This window comes from Neoarius graeffei, chromosome 4 (genome assembly GCF_027579695.1).
Source record: "Neoarius graeffei isolate fNeoGra1 chromosome 4, fNeoGra1.pri, whole genome shotgun sequence".
NCBI classification, from domain to species: domain Eukaryota; kingdom Metazoa; phylum Chordata; class Actinopteri; order Siluriformes; family Ariidae; genus Neoarius; species Neoarius graeffei.
Window position 1 is genome coordinate 97,363,860 of NC_083572.1, and position 17,509 is coordinate 97,381,368.

A 17,509-nucleotide genomic window follows, 5' to 3' on the forward strand; every position below is an offset into this window, starting at 1 on the left:
GGCAGGTTCTTCAATGCCTGCTGGAGAATAAGCTGTTCATTAAGGCAGAGAAGAGCGAGTTCCACCAAGGCTCTGTCTCATTCCTGGGGTTCATCATTTCACCAGCCAAGATCCAGATGGACCCTCTCAAGCTGGAGGCAGTTGCTGACTGGCCCACCCCATCTTCGAGACAAGAGCTCCAGTGCTTCCTGGGGTTCGCCAACTTTTACAGGCGTTTCATCTACAACTTCAGCATGGTGGCCGGACCTCTCTCAGGCCTGACCTCAACCAAGACCAAGTTCAAGTGGGGGGAGGAAACAGAGAAAGCCTTTTCCAGTCTCAAGCACGTTTACCACAGCACCCATTCTCACCATACCTGATTCTACCAAGCAGTTTATCATCGAGGTCAATGCCTCCGAGTCAGGGGTCAGAGTCATCCTATCCCAGAGGGTAAATGACAACAAGGTCCACCCATGCTCCTTCTTCTCCCACCGGCTATCCTCAGTCAAATGAAACTACAACATCGGTGACCTAGAACTACTGGCCGTGAAACTAGCCTTGGAGGAGTGGAGACATTGGCTCGAGGGGTCTGACCTCCTGTTCCTAGTCTGGACTGACCATAAAAACCTGGAGTACCTCAAGTCTGCCAAACATCTCAACTCTCATCAAGCCCGTTGGTCTCTCTTCTTCTCCCGACTCAACTTCATGCTCTCCTACTGCCCAGGCTCCAAGAATGGCAAACCCGACACCCTGTCCAGGATGTTCTCTTCCCACCAAGAGGAGTCCAAGCCACCTGAGACTATCCTTCCTCCACGTTATTCTAGAAGTTGAGACGCTCATGCAGAAGGCCCTGGAGCAGGACCCTGATGAAGGTAACTCCAACAATATTCCTCATAACCATCTGTTTGTTCCCTGTCATGTGCGAACTCAGGTGCTGCAGTGGGGTCACAGTTCCAAGCTGGCTTGTCATCTGGGAGCCGCCCGAACCCTGGCTCTCATCCAGCAGCGCTTTTGGTGGCCATCCATCAAGGAGGACGTCCAGGAGTTTATGGCAGCCTGCGACACATGCTCCCGGAACAAGACAGCCAATCAACCCCCTGCCAGCTTACTAAGACCCCTTCCTACTCCACATCGACCTTGATCTCACATTGCCCTGGACTTCATCACAGGACTCCCCAACTCAGGTGGCAATACATGCATCCTCACTGTCATTGACCATTTTTCTAAGACTATCCATTTCATTCCTCTGCCCAAGCTCCCCCCAGCCAAAGAAACCACAGAACTACTCATTCACCACGTTTTCTGCCTACATGGTCTGCCTACCGACATAGTTTCTGACCGGGGTCCTCAGTTCACTGTACAATTCTGGAGAGCCTTCTGCAAACTCATTGGGGCCACCTGTATTCTCTCCTCAGGCTTCCACCCACAGACCAATGGCCAGGCAGAACGGGCTAACCAGGCTTTGGAGGTTGCACTCAGGTGCATGGCATCCAGGGATGCCAGTTCTTGGAGCAAGTACCTACCTTGGGTTGAATATGCACATAACACTCTCCCTTCCTCTGCCACAGGTCTCTTTCTGTTCCAGTGCTCACTAAAGTACCAACCACCACTGTTCCCCAGCCAGGAGGAGGAGGTCACCATACCATCAGCCCAGGCCTTTATACACCGCTGCAGGAGAACATGGGCATTGGACCAGAGAAGTCTCCTTTGCTCCGCACTCGCATCCAAGAAGCAGGCTGACAAACATCGCTCCAAGGCACCCACCTACCGAGTGGGTCAACGAGTTATGCTCTCCACATGCCACCTGCCACTTAGGGCCGTCTCTCACAAGCTGGCACCCAGGTTCCTTGGACCCTTCCTCATCAAGAAGGTAATCAACCCATGTTCCGTTAGACTGGCATTACCACTCACCATGCGATGTGTTCACCCCACCTTTCATGTATCACAGCTTAAACCTCTGGTTTCCAGTCCTTTGCTCCCATCTTCCAAACCCCCTCCTCCTCCCAGGCTCATTGATGGCGGCAAGGCCTGCAGGGTTCAGAAACTGCTGAAGGTGTGGCAGTGAGGCAGAGGTCTCTAGTACCTTGTGGACTGGGAGGGTTACGGTCCCGAGGAGAGAAGTTGGGTCACCACCAGGTTCATACTGGACCCAACACTTATCACAGAGTTCCACCAGCAACACCCTGATGCTCTTCCTAAAGCACCTGGAGGCGCTCATTGAAGGGGGTGTAAAATCAGACTAGGTGGGTGGAGCACAGAAGCACAGAAGGCCAGAACTGAGTTCTCAAAAAAACACTATTTTTAGCTTTTCAGCTTTGCAACCATTCACTCTCCCAGGCACCCACACACACACGCAAGTGTTCTGGTTGGGGGAGAGCACCCTTCCTTTGCTCTCCCTCTCCTCTTATAGGGTGTGGTCACTGGGAAGACACACAGACACAGGTTAATTCCCATCAGGTGCAGTGATTCTACCACTTACCTTCCCTGACTCTGCCCTCCATTCACAGACTGATGCTTGACCACGCCCCAGCTGCCACATACCCCCACCCCCCGACTCAGGCCAGGGTGCTGTCCGGCCTGCAGCCGACTCCCCCCCCCCTTGACTGGAGAGGAAATCCACCACGACCATTTGCGCCCCCAGCCTGTGGACCACCTCGAATTTAAATGGCTGGAGTGCCAGATACCAACGGGTGAGCCACGCATTGGCATCCTTCATGCGGTGGAGCCACTGCAGGGGTGCGTGGTCCAAACAGAGGGTGAAAGGGTGCCTCAGCAGGTAGTAGTGGAGGGCAAGGACCGCCCACTTGATGGTGAGGCATTCCTTTTCTATTGTGCTGTATCTGCCCTCATGCACTGACAGCTTCCAGCTGATGTACAGCACAGGACATTCCTCCCCCTCCACCTCCTGGGACAGAACAGCCCCCAGCCCTCTGTCCAACACGTCTGTCTGCAAAATAAAGGGGAGAGAAAAGTCAGGGGAGTGTACCAGTGGCCCCCCACACAGTGCAGCCTTTACCTCAGAGAAAGCCTGCTGGCATTGCTCCATCCACTGGACCGGATCTGGTGCTCCCTTTTTAGTGAGATCAGTCAGCGGGCCGGTGACGTCCGAACAATTAGGTATAAACCTACAATAGTAGCCAGCCAGCCCCAGGAACTGTCTCACCCCCTTTTTGGTCTTGGGCCTCAGGCAGGACGCAATCGCTGCTGTCTTATTCATTTGGGGACACACCTGCCCATTGCCCAAGTGAAAACCCAGATACTGTACTTCCACCCGCCCAATCGCACACTTCTTCGGGTTGGCTGTGAGACCTGCTCGCCTCAGGGACCTAAGGACAGCCCTTAGGTGTTCTAAGTGCCGTGGCCAGTCATTACTGTAAATAATAATATCATCTAAGTAGGCGGCCGCATAGGTGGCGAGGGGGCAGAGGACCCTCAGGTGCAGTGATTCTACCACTTACCTTCCCTGACTCCTCCCTCCATTCACAGACTGATGCTTGACCATGCCCCCGCTGCCACAGGGGGGTACTGTCATGATCTGCCCTGGACTTTCACTACGGAGATTTACTATCTCCCAGTTCAGCACAATCCGGATCCAGGACGGGACTTCTGTCTTGCCGGCATTCACTTCCTGGTCTGCTCTGCTGTGTATAAATAGGCCATTCTCAGAAGGCCGTCCTTGCTTGTTTGAGGGCATGTGTCACCAGTACATTGCCACAGATCTTAGTAGGAAATGTTTTTCTAAACTTTTATCATTTTAAAAGTGGTGTGGTGGGTACTGAAACATAGTTTAAAAGGCTGTTGAAACAGCATCAAAATTCTAAATTCTGTTCATTGATTCACTTTCAGGGTGGCATGGTGGTGGAGTGGTTAGCACTGTCACGTCACAGCAAGAAGGTTCTGGGTTTGAGCCCAGTGGCTGACAGAGGCCTTTCTGTGTGGAGTTTGAATGTTCTCCCAGTTTACAGTTATTTAGCACAAAAGTCTCATCTCATCTCATTATCTCTAGCCGCTTTATCCTGTTCTACAGGGTCGCAGGCAAGTTGGAGCCTATCCCAGCTGACTACGGGCGAAAGGCAGGGTACACCCTGGACAAGTCGCCAAGTCATCACAGGGCTGACACATAGACACAGACAACCATTCACACTCACATTCACGGTCAATTTAGAGTCACCAGTTAACCTAACCTGCATGTCTTTGGACTGTGGGGGAAACCGGAGCACCCAGAGGAAACCCACACAGACACGGGGAGAACATGCAAACTCCACACAGAAAGGCCCTCGCCGGTCACGGGGCTCGAACCCGGACCTTCTTGCTGTGAGGCGACAGTGCTAACCACTACACCACCGTGCCACCTAGCACAAAAGTCTTTTAGCATAAATCCAAAGCCTCTTAGCACAACTCTGTTCTTTTGCACAAGATCCAAGAACAATCTTTATTATGAATATTTACTGATCATGTTTAAAGATGTTTGATGGATTTTTTTATGATTGTGTAAAAATAGGAAGAACGAAAATAATGAAGAAAAGAGAACACTGATAGAAAAAAGGAAATGAACTTTTCCAAGATGTACATGTACATGCCAATAAGTTGAGAAAAATGATTTTCATTTATGAAGGTGAAATTTATCATGAGAAAAAAAGTCGCATTACAAGTAATAGATGCGACAGGTAATTAAAACTGTTAACTTTGCCACGTGAAACTGATGTTTTGATGTCGCAGCAACACGTTTCTTGCACATGCGTTGACTGTGGCTATAGATCGATTTCCACACTATGGTGGATATCACAGTACATACAGTAGCTACATGCCTTTCTGTTCACCAAGTGCTCAATTAAAAGAAAACAATAGGATTAGAGAACATGTCTGTGAAGATTCTCAGTCATCCAGGTCATGGTAAACTGTGGGTGGTAAAAGAGAGCAACTGGACTTGCTTGAAGACGTTTCACCTCTCATCCGAAAGGCTTCTTCAGTTCTGTCTGACTGGTAGGGAGCATCAGGTATTTATCCTTTCATGGATGAAAAGCTCATCTAAGGTGTCATTGAGTCATCCTTATGGTGTGGGTCACTGGGAGCTGGTTGTGAACGGCCTTGAGAGTCGTTAGGATGATCAATGAATTGCCCATTAGGGTGATCAATGGAATGCTGATTCTCTTTGTCCTCCTGTGAGTCACTGAAAACAGCTGGGTTTTGGTGTGCATTCAGTTGTCTGGGAAGTGTGCCAAGGACTGGATTGTAGGTGGCTGATAAATGATGTCTTAGACCCCCACCTCTGTTCAGTGATGGCCGTTCCAGGTTGACAAAAATGGCTTCTTTAACTCCTTGCTCATACCAACGATCCTCTCTGGCTAAAATGCATACGTTGCAATCCTGAAATGAGTGTCCTTTGTTGTTAAGATGACGGTAGACAGCAGAGTCCTGGCCTGAGGAACTGGCTCTCCTGTGTTGAGCCATGCGCCTTTGAAGCGGTTGTTTTGTCTCCTCAATATACGAGTCCATGCAATCCTCACTGCACTGAATGGCATACACTACGTTGTCCTGTTTGTAGTAGTGTATGCCATTCAATGCAGTGAGGATTGCACGGACTCGTATATTGGGGAGACAAAACAACCGCTTCACAGGTGCATGGCTCAACACAGGAGAGCCAGTTCCTCAGGCCAGGACTCTGCTGTCTACCGTCATCTTAACAACAAAGGACACTCATTTCAGGATTGCAACGTACGCATTTTAGGCTACATCCATACGACAACGGCAATGAGATTTTATTAAAAAAAATATCATGTCCACATGGGCAACGGATCAGTAAAATATCAGGTACATATGGCAACGCAACGCTTGCTGAAAACGATGCAATACACATGCCACACCTCTACGTGCGCTGTAAGACGGTCCCATCGGAGACACCAGAACAATAGAAGAAGTAGGACGCATGCGCATAAACCCCTTCTTCTACTCGGCATGAAGTACTCACAGGAACAAACACACAAGAAGAAGAAGAAGATGGCTGCGACTACGCGAGGAAATCGTGCCTTCTGTGTGTACAAATTAGTTTTATTAGTGTGCATAGTTTTATATAACTTAATTTTCTTATTGTGTGTGAACATTTTGAAAAGCATTTTTATATAATTTATATAACTTTTTATATTGTGTGTGAACATTTTGAAAAGCAGTCTTCTCATCTCATCTCATTATCTCTAGCCGCTTTATCCTTCTACAGGGTCGCAGGCAAGCTGGAGCCTATCCCAGCTGACTACGGGCGAAAGGCGGGGTACACCCTGGACAAGTCGCCAGGTCATCACAGGGCTGACACATAGACACAGACAACCATTCACACTCACATTCACACCTACGGTCAATTTAGAGTCACCAGTTAACCTAACCTGCATGTCTTTGGACTGTGGGGGAAACCAGAGCACCCAGAGGAAACCCACGCGGACACAGGGAGAACATGCAAACTCCACACAGAAACTCCACACCAGACCTTCTTGCTGTGAGGCGACAGCGCTAACCACTACACCACCGTGCCGCCTGAAAAGCAGTCTTATCCAATAAAAAAAGAAATTCAAGAAATGGTTCAGTTACTTGTTTATTTAAAAGAAAAGCTGTATACAAAAGTGAATGCAATGCAGTGGTTCATACAAAACAGCGAGAGTGCTGCTTGTTCCAGTCATGTGGTTGTGACGTCATCGTAAACAAATCCGTTCTACTCATCCAGACGACTTCGCAACGGCGCCATTGCCAGATTTTTCCACTCTGGAACCCGTTCTCAAAAAATATCGTTTTGGGGCACCCAAAACACCGGTGCCATGTGGACGCCAGGCCAAAACGATAAACAATTTTATCAGATTCACCTGAATCCGTTGCCGTGTGGACAGGGCCTTAGCCAGAGAGGATCGTTGGTATGAGCGAGGAGTTAAAGAAGCCATTTTTGTCAACCTGGAACGGCCATCACTGAACAGAGGTGGGGGTCTAAGACATCATTTATCAGCCACCTACAATGCAGTCCTTGGCACACTTCCCAGACAACTGAATGCACACCAAAACCCAGCTGTTTTCAGTGACTCACAGGAGGACAGAGAGAATCAGCATTCCATTGATCACCCTAACGGGCAATCCATTGATCATCCTAACAACTCTCAAGGCCGTTCACAACCAGCCCCCAGTGACCCACACCAACAGGATGACTCAATGACACCTTAGATGAGCTTTTCATCCATGAGAGGATAAATACCTGATGCTCCCTACCAGTCAGGCAGAACTGAAGAAGCCTTTCGGATGAGAGGTGAAACGTCTTCAAGAATCTTCAAGTCCAGTTGCTCTCTTTCACCACCCACAGTTTAGGATTAGAGAAGTGCAAATTTTTGCCATCTAGCCCATTATTTCAATGACAGGTTTAAAGAATTATTTGATAATTTTGTGTTAAATAACTTTTTTTTTCTTTGTTTGGTTTTTAGCGGTTGATAGCATTGAACAAAAAAAAATTGAAATCAAATATAAACATGCTGCAACAAAGTGAATTTCCCTGTAAATTAGTCACAGCTTTGAGACTTGTCTTGATGATTAAACAACCCTTACATCTTAGCATAATCTCTTCTTCATCTTGCTTCACGATTGGCGTATTATAAACAATTGATATTAATTTTAGTTGTTTCGTCATTCCTGAATGTTTATCTTGCACTTTTATTTAATTGCCATTTGTTCTAGGATACTTTAGTGGAAGTTTTTGTGTTTACATATCGCAAATGTTGATTACTAAGGAGACATGATTCTCATTGAAACTGGTCTTTTTCAGTTAAAGACTTTATAGCTTTATTCATCAAATATATATGAAAACAGTAATGTGATATCAAATGGACTTTTTTAAATAATTTGAGTAAGTTTTTAGGAATAGTGTTTTGCCACTGTTAGCAAAACATGTCAAGCAGGGCAAGAGACATAATCCCCTGGTTAATTAATTCAGCAAATGCATAATTATTGACAGTCAGTTGAATTTGTGATATGATCAGAAGTGACTGAAGTTATCTATGAAGGTGCCCACAATTCAAGGTTTGTTATGGCTTAACTACAAATATCCAAAGACACCAAAGAATCAGATTTTCAGTTCATGTTTCAGGGATCCTTAAGATGCACAGCAGCAGAAATTCTGGCTTCCAGTCCCTAAACAATCATAATAAACCCCTTCCTATATCAGGATGAGTATTTTTTTTTTCAATTATTGTGACCATAATCCAGAGTTGTGCTAAAGAACATAGAGTTGTGTGAAGAGACTTTAGAATTTGTGCTAAATAACCAGATACCGTTCTCCCTGTGTCCACATGAGTTTCCTCCGGGTGTTCCGGTTTCCCCCACAGTCCAAAAGACATGCAGGTTAGGTTAATTGGTCCCTCTAAATTGACTGTAGGTGTGAATGTGAGTGCTTGTGTGTCAGCCTTGTGATGATTTGGCGACTTGTTCAGGGTTTACCCCACCTCTCGCCCATAGTTAGCTCGGATAGGCTCCAGCTTGCCTACAACCCTGCAGTTATGGATAATGGGTGGATGATTCACTGTATTTTATTTTAATGCAAGTCAGAAAGGAACTTTCCAGACAAAATGTATTACATGTATACACCATACAAATTGAGTGTATATGTGACCACACACATCTAGTTTCCCCTCCCCACTTCCAGTAAAAACTCGTCTTCATCTGAGCTGAAATATGATTTTATTTATATATTTGTGATATCACAAGAGGCTGGCTGGCTCTCGGCAGGACCCTTCAATCAGTGCGAGGACACAAAAGTCAAAATAAATCAAGATTTTTAATGTGATGCCAGGAAATTAAACAGGAAAGGTAACTCAAAGTTCAATGTTCAAACGAAAATGGATTCCCAAAAGTCAAACTCAAATAATGTCTCTGGCTTTCAAACAACAAAATTATAGGCAGGTTTCCTTCAGTCCAATATCCCGTTCTCAGAACAAACAAAATCTTCTGCCTTACTTTGAGTCCAGTCAACAATCCCTGTAGTCTTTAGCCCGGTGGCAGCCCAGTAGCAGGCGTCCATAACACAGAGAAGTATTTCAGTACAAAATCCTTCAGGTAAGAATTCCAGATAAGCTTTCCAACAAATATTCCACTCAGCAATGAGAGTCCACAAACCTCTCTCCTCTCCCCTCCAGCTTCACACTGAGAGTTTTAGACCCCGTCCACACGTAGCCGGGTATCTGCTAAATCGAAGATATTTTTCTACGTTTTGGCCTGTCATCCACATGAAAACACATCAAAAACGAATATTTAAAAAAACTCCGGGCAAAGTGAAGATTTTTGAAAACTCCGTGTATGCCTTTTCGTGTAGACAGAGATAACCGGAGGTTTGCGTTTTAGAACGTCACAATCTGCGCCAAAAAAATGACAACAAATCTGCCCTGACGTCAAACGTGCGACCTTTGTTTACTGCAGAAGCCAGATTAAGCATGGACTTAAGCTAGCCGCACACTATGGCGATCCACGCGGTACCGAACCGACCCATTTCAGAGCCAACTCCCGACAGGGCACGCACATATCCCCCGACTGTTTACGAGTGCAGTCGCGATTGAAGCGACACGTGACAACTTAATAGCTTTGTGATTGGCTATTGGATATCGTTACTGTTAAATCCAACACTTGAAGATGCTACAGGCTGAATTACAAATAACACAACATGGAATATGTAGCGCACTATCTAGGCTGCATGAGCTATTATTTCCAACCTTAAATAGTGCACTTATATAGGGGAGTTAAAGCGATTTGGAATTCAGCCACACAACTTGAGCAGAGTGGCTTTCCAGCCCACTGTGTCTATGGATAAAGCTTCAGTCTATGGAATTACAGTATATACCTGCATTAGGTGCTACCAACACGTATTTCTCACGCTAGAAATTGTGTTTAATGATGTCACGTGTTATATGCGAAAGATATGATTGGCTATTGCTAGCGACTCTCGCCGATCAGTCTGGCTCCCGATTAGTTTTTCGAATCGGCTGTGAGATGAGTCGGTACCAATCGAAAACTAGTCTTTACGCCTGACTCGCGACTTCAGTTGGCTCGGTACGCTGAAAATCGGCGTAGTGTGCGGCTAGCTAAAGAGTAATGGATCGGAGTAGTGCCTTGAAAGCGTTAATTATTGTGCAGGTGCTATTTACATGTTTAATTTTAGAAGCCCAACTACTGCTCCAAGAGCACAGGCGATGTGATTAGGGGGTAGGATTTGGGGAAATAATGCCATCTACAGGTTTGGAATGCTTATGAATGTGATTGAAAACGCAGATGTTCGGTTATGTGTGGAAGGGATTTTTTTCGAAGACGAGGTGGTGTGGATAAAACATTTTTATAAACGGAGGGGGGGAAAATGTTCGGTTTTAAAAATACCCGGCTACGTGTGTACATGGCATTAAACTCTCCCAAAGTCCTTTTACTCGTTAGGCCCTCATTGGCCACAGGTGTGCTGCCGGGTTGTGTGCTGAGGGGTGAAGTTCCTAATTCCACCACCAGATGGAGTTATAGTTGCCAGAAGTTGGAGCCATCTGCATGTGATGTAGCGCCCCTGGACGATACAGCCTCTCGGGACATCACATATATATAAAACATTGCTTATTTTGGAGGGAATGGTACTCTGTTCTTCCAGCCTCACTTCCTTTAAAAGAAAAGTTGGAAGGATGACCATCTCAAGTGTATTATTGGAGGAAGATAAGAATTAATAAGACAGTTCTGTGATTTATGAATCCCAGCAATCTGCAATTACATTTGATGAATACTGGTAATTAATCACTGCATGCGAAAGAGAAGCTCAGCAAGGACACAGGAAAGTGTTTTAAAATTCAAGCAAAATTTGTGAGAAGGACAGTAAGAAAGCAAAGATTCAATTCCCAGATAGCAGAGGGACATTGAAACGGCGCCGATTCTTGGTCAGAATGGTCGGTTTCCGTCGTAAGTCAGAAAATCAACGCTGAAACGTCGCCGTGAAACGTCGATTTCTCCGCTGTCGGAGAAGGTCGATTTATCACTGTTGAATCACCGTGGGTAAAGGTTGATCTGTCGACCGTCAGAGAAGGTCGAATATACGATGTTGAACCATCGTCACTTTTGCCGGCCAGTTTTCAACATTGGTAGGATGAGCAACTAATTGTTCAGAATATTCTGGCCCGTAGCCAGGGGGGATCGGAGGGTTCGTTCGATCCCCCCCCCCCCCCCCCCCCCCCCCCGGACACACACGCCCCTCAAGATTACTCAAGATTTATTCATTTGTTCATGTCCGATGAATATACATTGATTCACATTTAAATTTACAATATCAAATCCAGACTAATCAAAAAAGAAAAGTAGACTAAGTGAGGACGAGTTAGAAAAACAGGTTAATTTCTCCTATGTTTATGTTTACACGTTTTGTTCAGACTGCTTTACACCCCAATCCAGTGGGTGGCGGTAATGCCCCCATTAGACCCCTTTCACTGACGTCACCCGAAAGCGGAAGTAAACAAACCCTGCGCCATATTGGAAGACCAACAAACTCGTGATTAGGGGAAAATAACAGCAGCGCGCGGTATGTGAACCCACGAGGCACTTGGTTCATCAAAAACCTACAATGGTAAACTTTTGTGCTGTGTTAGGGTGTTCTAACAAAGCTGATGGGAAAGGTGAAAAGAAGTCTTTCTACAGAATACCAGCTGTGATTGAGACACAAGCAAACCAAGGAGCTTTCTGCCAGGAGACAGAGAGAGGATTTAGCTGCTTTATGCAGAGCGGATCTGAATACTTCAAGTCTATTTTGTTACTGGTAAGTCACTAGGCTAGAGTGTTGTAGAACATTTTTTTAAATGTCTAAATTAGAAGATTTGAAGTGTGCTCGTGTATTTGGGGGGTACGGGAGTAGGGGGCCAGATGAAGTCCACCTTTGGGGAAAAAAGATCCCCCCCCCCCACACACACACACAATGCTGGCTACGGGCCTGAAATTTCCACTGTTTGTCTTATCCTGCTTACACATAGATACGAGTAAATGATATAAGTATAAGTGATAATGATAAGTAAATGATAAAAAAAAGAACAAAAACCAGTTTACTTTCTTAACTCAGCAATGGATTTGACCTTCTATCTTTGAAAGTTTTTTTGCAAATAACTTAACATTTCCAAGATGATCATAAATTAATTCTAAGAAGATTGAAAGTGTTACAAAACCTGCATCTTATACCTAACTGGTGGGAATGGTGGTGTTACAACTTATCCTGGTGTTACTTTCATACCCGGTGTCTCTCATCTCTGTTGTATTGACTTTCATTTCAAGGCATGATATAAAAAAGGGCCAGTACGTATACGTAGCGATATGTCGTTGGATGTCCCATGCTGTCCCATAATGCAGTGCGATTACCACTGCTGTTTACTGGATGACGTCATTTTCGTTATATACCTGGGTGCACGTGAAACTCCCACACCACTCGGTTGGATCGCGACTCTCTTGTGGATCGGCCTGCTGTTACGCTTGGACCATTGAAACAACATTGAGAAAAACACTGGACCACGCTACATTTTCATTCATCCCTGGACATCTGGTACGTACCATTATTCAGTCACTATCAATAAAGGGAATTTCGAATACAATTTCAAGCAGTTTAAGAAGTTATGATGAACTTCAGTCATGTCACGCGTTGGAGAAATTTCCCTCAACTAGTATCCATTTGAAACAACAACAATGCAGATGCATTATTCAATCAAAAAACGAGTCGAAGTAGTTGTCTTGTTGGAGTGAAAACTTAGCGTTGGTGTGAAAACTTAGCGTTTAAATCGAGCATGTAGGCCTAGGTCGCATGTCGTTTTGAGCTGACCTGTTCTTTTGTGTAGCCTCATTATTGTCTCATTATTGTCTTCATGCTACATTTTATTCTATCAGGTGTCTACCTTAGTGTAACCCAGGTGAAAATTACCCTTGGTTGATAAATAGTAAATAAATAACAATAAATATTGTGCAGAAATTCATTACTTAAATAAGTCACATTTAGGATATAAAACCATTTAAAATAGATGAAAAGAGTTTAAAAAAACATTATTTCATGTATTTGGTAATTTGCTATGTCATTGGTTGAGAGTTGAAAAGTCAAATGTGTCAGCCAGTCGCGTTGCTGGTAGTCGTTCTCCCCGGAAGATTTCGGGCGGAATCAAAGAAACATTCAGAGAGTGAAGCCACGCATTTTTGTTGCTCCAGCGAGTAAAACAAAGGAGCAGAGATTCAAGTTGTAATTAATCTTTATTTTCCTTCTGTAAGTGTTTTATTTTACCCTTCAGTTTATGTTGATAGACGGTAGTTTTGCTTAACAGTTTTATTTTTGAGTTATTATCGAGTGAACGACGAGGAAAAGTTCTAGCTTTTGAAGCCACGCATCCCACGCGTGGACACGAGCTAGATGGTGAGCTAACCCAAAGGAGCTTCGAACTGTGAGTCTGAACATCGAAAGAAACGTCTTTTCCCTTCGTCGACGAAAGAGGACAACGCACTGGAAAGCTGACTGTTTCAGCTTTTCTTTCCTTTCCGTGACGAGAAGCAGCTTCAATCGCGGTAAGACTGTTACAGTTTAAACCGCGAACCTCTTCGATTTCCCTCTGGATTACCTTACCAACACGTGCGCGGCCGAGCAAGCTTGGCACAGCGCAAGCTTTCTGAGGAACTATTAACCCCTTCGCTGTTAAAAGGACTGTTTAACAGTAAGAACTTTGATTAACGGACATTGAACAGTTAAGGCATTTATTGTTGACTTTGTGTTGCCTATGTTGAAAACTGTCACGTTGATTCCTACTGCATTTAATGGTGTTAACCTCTTGTTTGAGTTTATTAAGATGCTCAATGGTTGGTTGTAATAACCTGGTAATAGAAGGGCAATGCCCAATGCGTCTGATTCCCATTAGGGTAAAAATAACCTAGGTTTATCTTTATGTTAATGTTGATTATCAACAGCTTAAAGATGGATAATTAGAATATAATTAGTTATACCAAAATAACTAAAAATAACTGGATAACTGCAAACTAAAATTAGATTAAGATAAGAGCTCAACTGAGATAACCACTAAACTACTGAAACTAAATGGGTTGAAGTGAACTAAAGAATTAAGAACTAATAATTCTTTTCTTTATGTTAAAGGGATACTGAGTAAGATTCCCAATTCGTTTTGATTCACCCTGCATTCATGCAGTTGGTTTTGGATGTTGTGTTATATGTCTATGTATGTTTTAAAGGTACCATTTTCAAATTACTACTTCTAAATCTAACTTTTGATAAAGCCGGCATATAAATCTAACTTTTGGTCTGTGGTCTTTGTTCCTTGTCATTTACTTTTAGCCAATTAACTACTCCCTTACGAGCCTAGTCCTGACCCAACAATAACAACTTAATACTTATAGCAAAGTGTTACATTAGCCCTTTGTGGAGGAACCGACGTAGGGGTCACAGTGAGGCGGATGCTGCGTAGCCTCCTGGTCAACAGCTTGGCCAGCCAATTTAACTGGGCTGTGCTGGAAAGGGGGAAAAAACTGCGTTTAAGGACACCAAGATCCATGATGTCCTGTTTGGTAGGTTATGCATGTGCACAAAGCTGTAAAAGAGGATAAAATAGTAAGCTGTCGCAAGTACTTGCACACTACTTCTAAACGTTCTTTGATAACTCCTTCACTAACTGTAACATTACGATTATAACGACAACGACAAACATATTGTGAAAGATGCAAAGGATTAAAAAGGATTAAGAAACTCACCAGGCGCCTTACTCAGAAAAAGCAGGTGTGCAGGCAAGTCCAGGGAGGCTGACTGAGTGACGAACGGTCCGGTAGTGGCATTTCTATTTCCGCTTTGTGTCAATGGGGAAATTAAAATGTTTTTTTTTTTTAATCCCGTTTAAATTGTCACAAGATTCACATCTATGGTTTCTGATTTTTACATACATTTTCTGTACTAGTACCATTACTTGCCACCTACCACTAGAGTGTGACGTGCATAGTCTTAACAACTCAAACTTTAACAATTATCACCATGCAAAGTCTCAATGTTGTTTTGTTCTTTTTCTTTCAGATGCTCTACAAAAGCAGCTGCCAGGGAGCACACACGCTACTTTTAGTGACGCAATCAAGAAGTGGCTTAAGTATGCACCAGAGAGAGAGGGAGGGATGAGGAGACGTGAGGTAGGGTGGCATTTAGAAACCCATAGCCTACTGCTGACTTTCTTTATCAATGCTGCATCAAATTAATTTTGGTTATGTTTTTCTGTTTCCATGTACAGGTGTCTGCGCCGCAGGAGGAATAGGCCACAATTATAAATTATAAATAAATCATAAAATGTTTCTAAGAACTTGTTCAAGTGTGTTCTGTTCCTTATAAATGTTAAAAGTTATGCCTCATTAGATAGCTTGACAGACATTAGGAGAGGTGCATTGTTGCATGCATTTTTATATCCTGTTGTACATTAAACAGGACGTAGCCTACGCACATTGATATAAATTAAGTTTCACTTTCATGGTTGAAGTATGCATGTGTGTGTTCATCCTAGGCAAGAGCCCCGATGCTTTATTGTTAGCTAGTTTAATTTAGCCTGTTTTGCTTAATTTGTAGCCTTCCTGTTGTACATAAAACAGGAAGTAAAGTTGGATGAATCATCACCGAAAATTAAACTATAAATCGACCGAAATCCGTAGTTGAATAAAGGGTCCAGTACCACCAGATCAATGATCTCATCTGCGTTGCGGTTTTCCGCCCTCAGCCACTGCCCGCAGGCGTCCTAGAGTTGCTGGCCAAATGCAAATGGCCAGTCGACCTCCTCTAATGCCAGCGTCCAGAAGTGCTGGCAATGTTGCTCCGGGGAGCGGCCGAGCCGCTGCAGGATGGCTTTCGTTAGGTCCACGTAGACCAGCCCGCTGTCAGCAGGGAGCTGCTGTGCTGCGAGCTGCGCCTCACCAGTCAGGAGCGGGAGGAGGCGTGCTGCGCACTGCTCTAGCGGCCACCCCCACGCCTTGGCTGCTTGCTCAAAAAGAGAGAGGAACGCTTCTGGATCGTCCTGAGATCCCATCTTTGTGAGGGTGGCGGCAGCAGTGGTCGACGTCCCTGCTGACGTGAGCAGGTGTTGGAATGCCTGGCGATCTTCCTGCTGGGCCAGCATCAAGGCTTCGAAGCATTGCTCCTGCTCCTATCGGAGGGCGATCAGCACTTGATGCTGGTTCTGCTGGGCAGTAGCGAGGGCAAGGATGAGCTCTTCGAATGGCAGGGACTCCATGGGGTGGTTCTCTTCTGTGCTCCCAGGTTTCGGCACCACCTGTAACACTTCCTGATGTGGGTGGAGCACAGAAGCACGGCAGGCGTGAGTTGATGTTTTATACAAATACTTTTATTCGGGCTTTTCAGCTTGCTTGCTTTCTATCATCACTCACTCATTCACTCACTCACTCATGCATTGTGGTTGAGGAGAAAGCTCCCTTTCTCTGCTCTCTCTCTCCTTTTATGCTCCGTCCCTGTAACACACGGGTATATACACACACACACACACACACATACATTAATTGACAGCAGGTGGAATGACTTAGCTACTTACCAACCCCGCCCTCCATTCACAGACTGCTGCTTGGCCACGCACCCGCTGCCACAGTCAGATTAAGTGATGTATGTACACATAAAATATTTGCAAAAGGTAAGTACCTACTGATAATTCTGCACAATTTCATCGATGTGCATCAGAACCCTTCTCTGATTCTTCTTCTTCTTTTGGCGGCTCCCGATTAGGGGTCGCCGCAGCGGATCTTTCCGCTCTTTCAGCTCTTGCCTAGGATGAACACACACATGCATACGTCCATTGCTCCCTGTCTTCTGCGTCCTTCTCTACCACACCTGCCACTTTCATGTCCTCTTTCACCACATCCATCTCCTCTTTGGCCTTCCTCGTTTTTGTTTGCCTGGCAGCTCCATCCTCAACACATGCTCTGTGTTCTCCTTCCCACATGCTCTGCATCTCTTCTCAGGATATGCCCATACCATCTCAGTCTCATCTCTCTTAGCTTAATTACCAAGCTTTCCACATGTGCTGTCCCTCTGATGTGCTCATTCCTTATCCTGTCCAACCTTGTCACTCCCGTCGCAAACCTTAACATCCTCAACTCTGCCACCTGTCTCTTTGTTAAGGGTACGGTCTCCAATCCATACATCACACCTGGTCTCACTACTGTCTTAATCAGAACCTTTCTCTGATAATCTATAAAAAAACACATAAAAAGGAAATGGTGAGTGTCATGGGCCACATAAAAATGAGTGAGCATTATGTATTTATGAATTAAAGACATAAATTTAAAAAAAGGTTGGATTTTATGATAAAATACCACACATCAATAAATGTATGTTATTTACCAGCTGGGAGGTCCGTATCGTGAAATACCGTGACCGAGGTCTTGAAAGTACTGACCGAGACCCTCTGGGCTGAAGTCAGTATTCAAGGCCGAGGTCACGGTATTTCACCATACGGACCGACCTTAAGCTGGTAAATAATACATTTATTTT

The 17,509-nt window shown here is 44.8% G+C and overlaps 1 long non-coding RNA gene across 1 annotated transcript in view; it reads left to right on the forward strand.

The window, feature by feature from the left end:
* Positions 1-15,315, forward strand: part of LOC132884516 (uncharacterized) — a 46,054-nt gene extending 30,739 nt beyond the window's left edge. The window contains exons 2-3 of the long non-coding RNA XR_009654469.1: positions 15,044-15,153; positions 15,252-15,315. This is a non-coding gene — a long non-coding RNA (uncharacterized LOC132884516). The remainder of the gene's footprint in view (positions 1-15,043; positions 15,154-15,251) is intronic.
* The last annotated feature ends 2,194 nt before the right edge of the window (positions 15,316-17,509 follow it).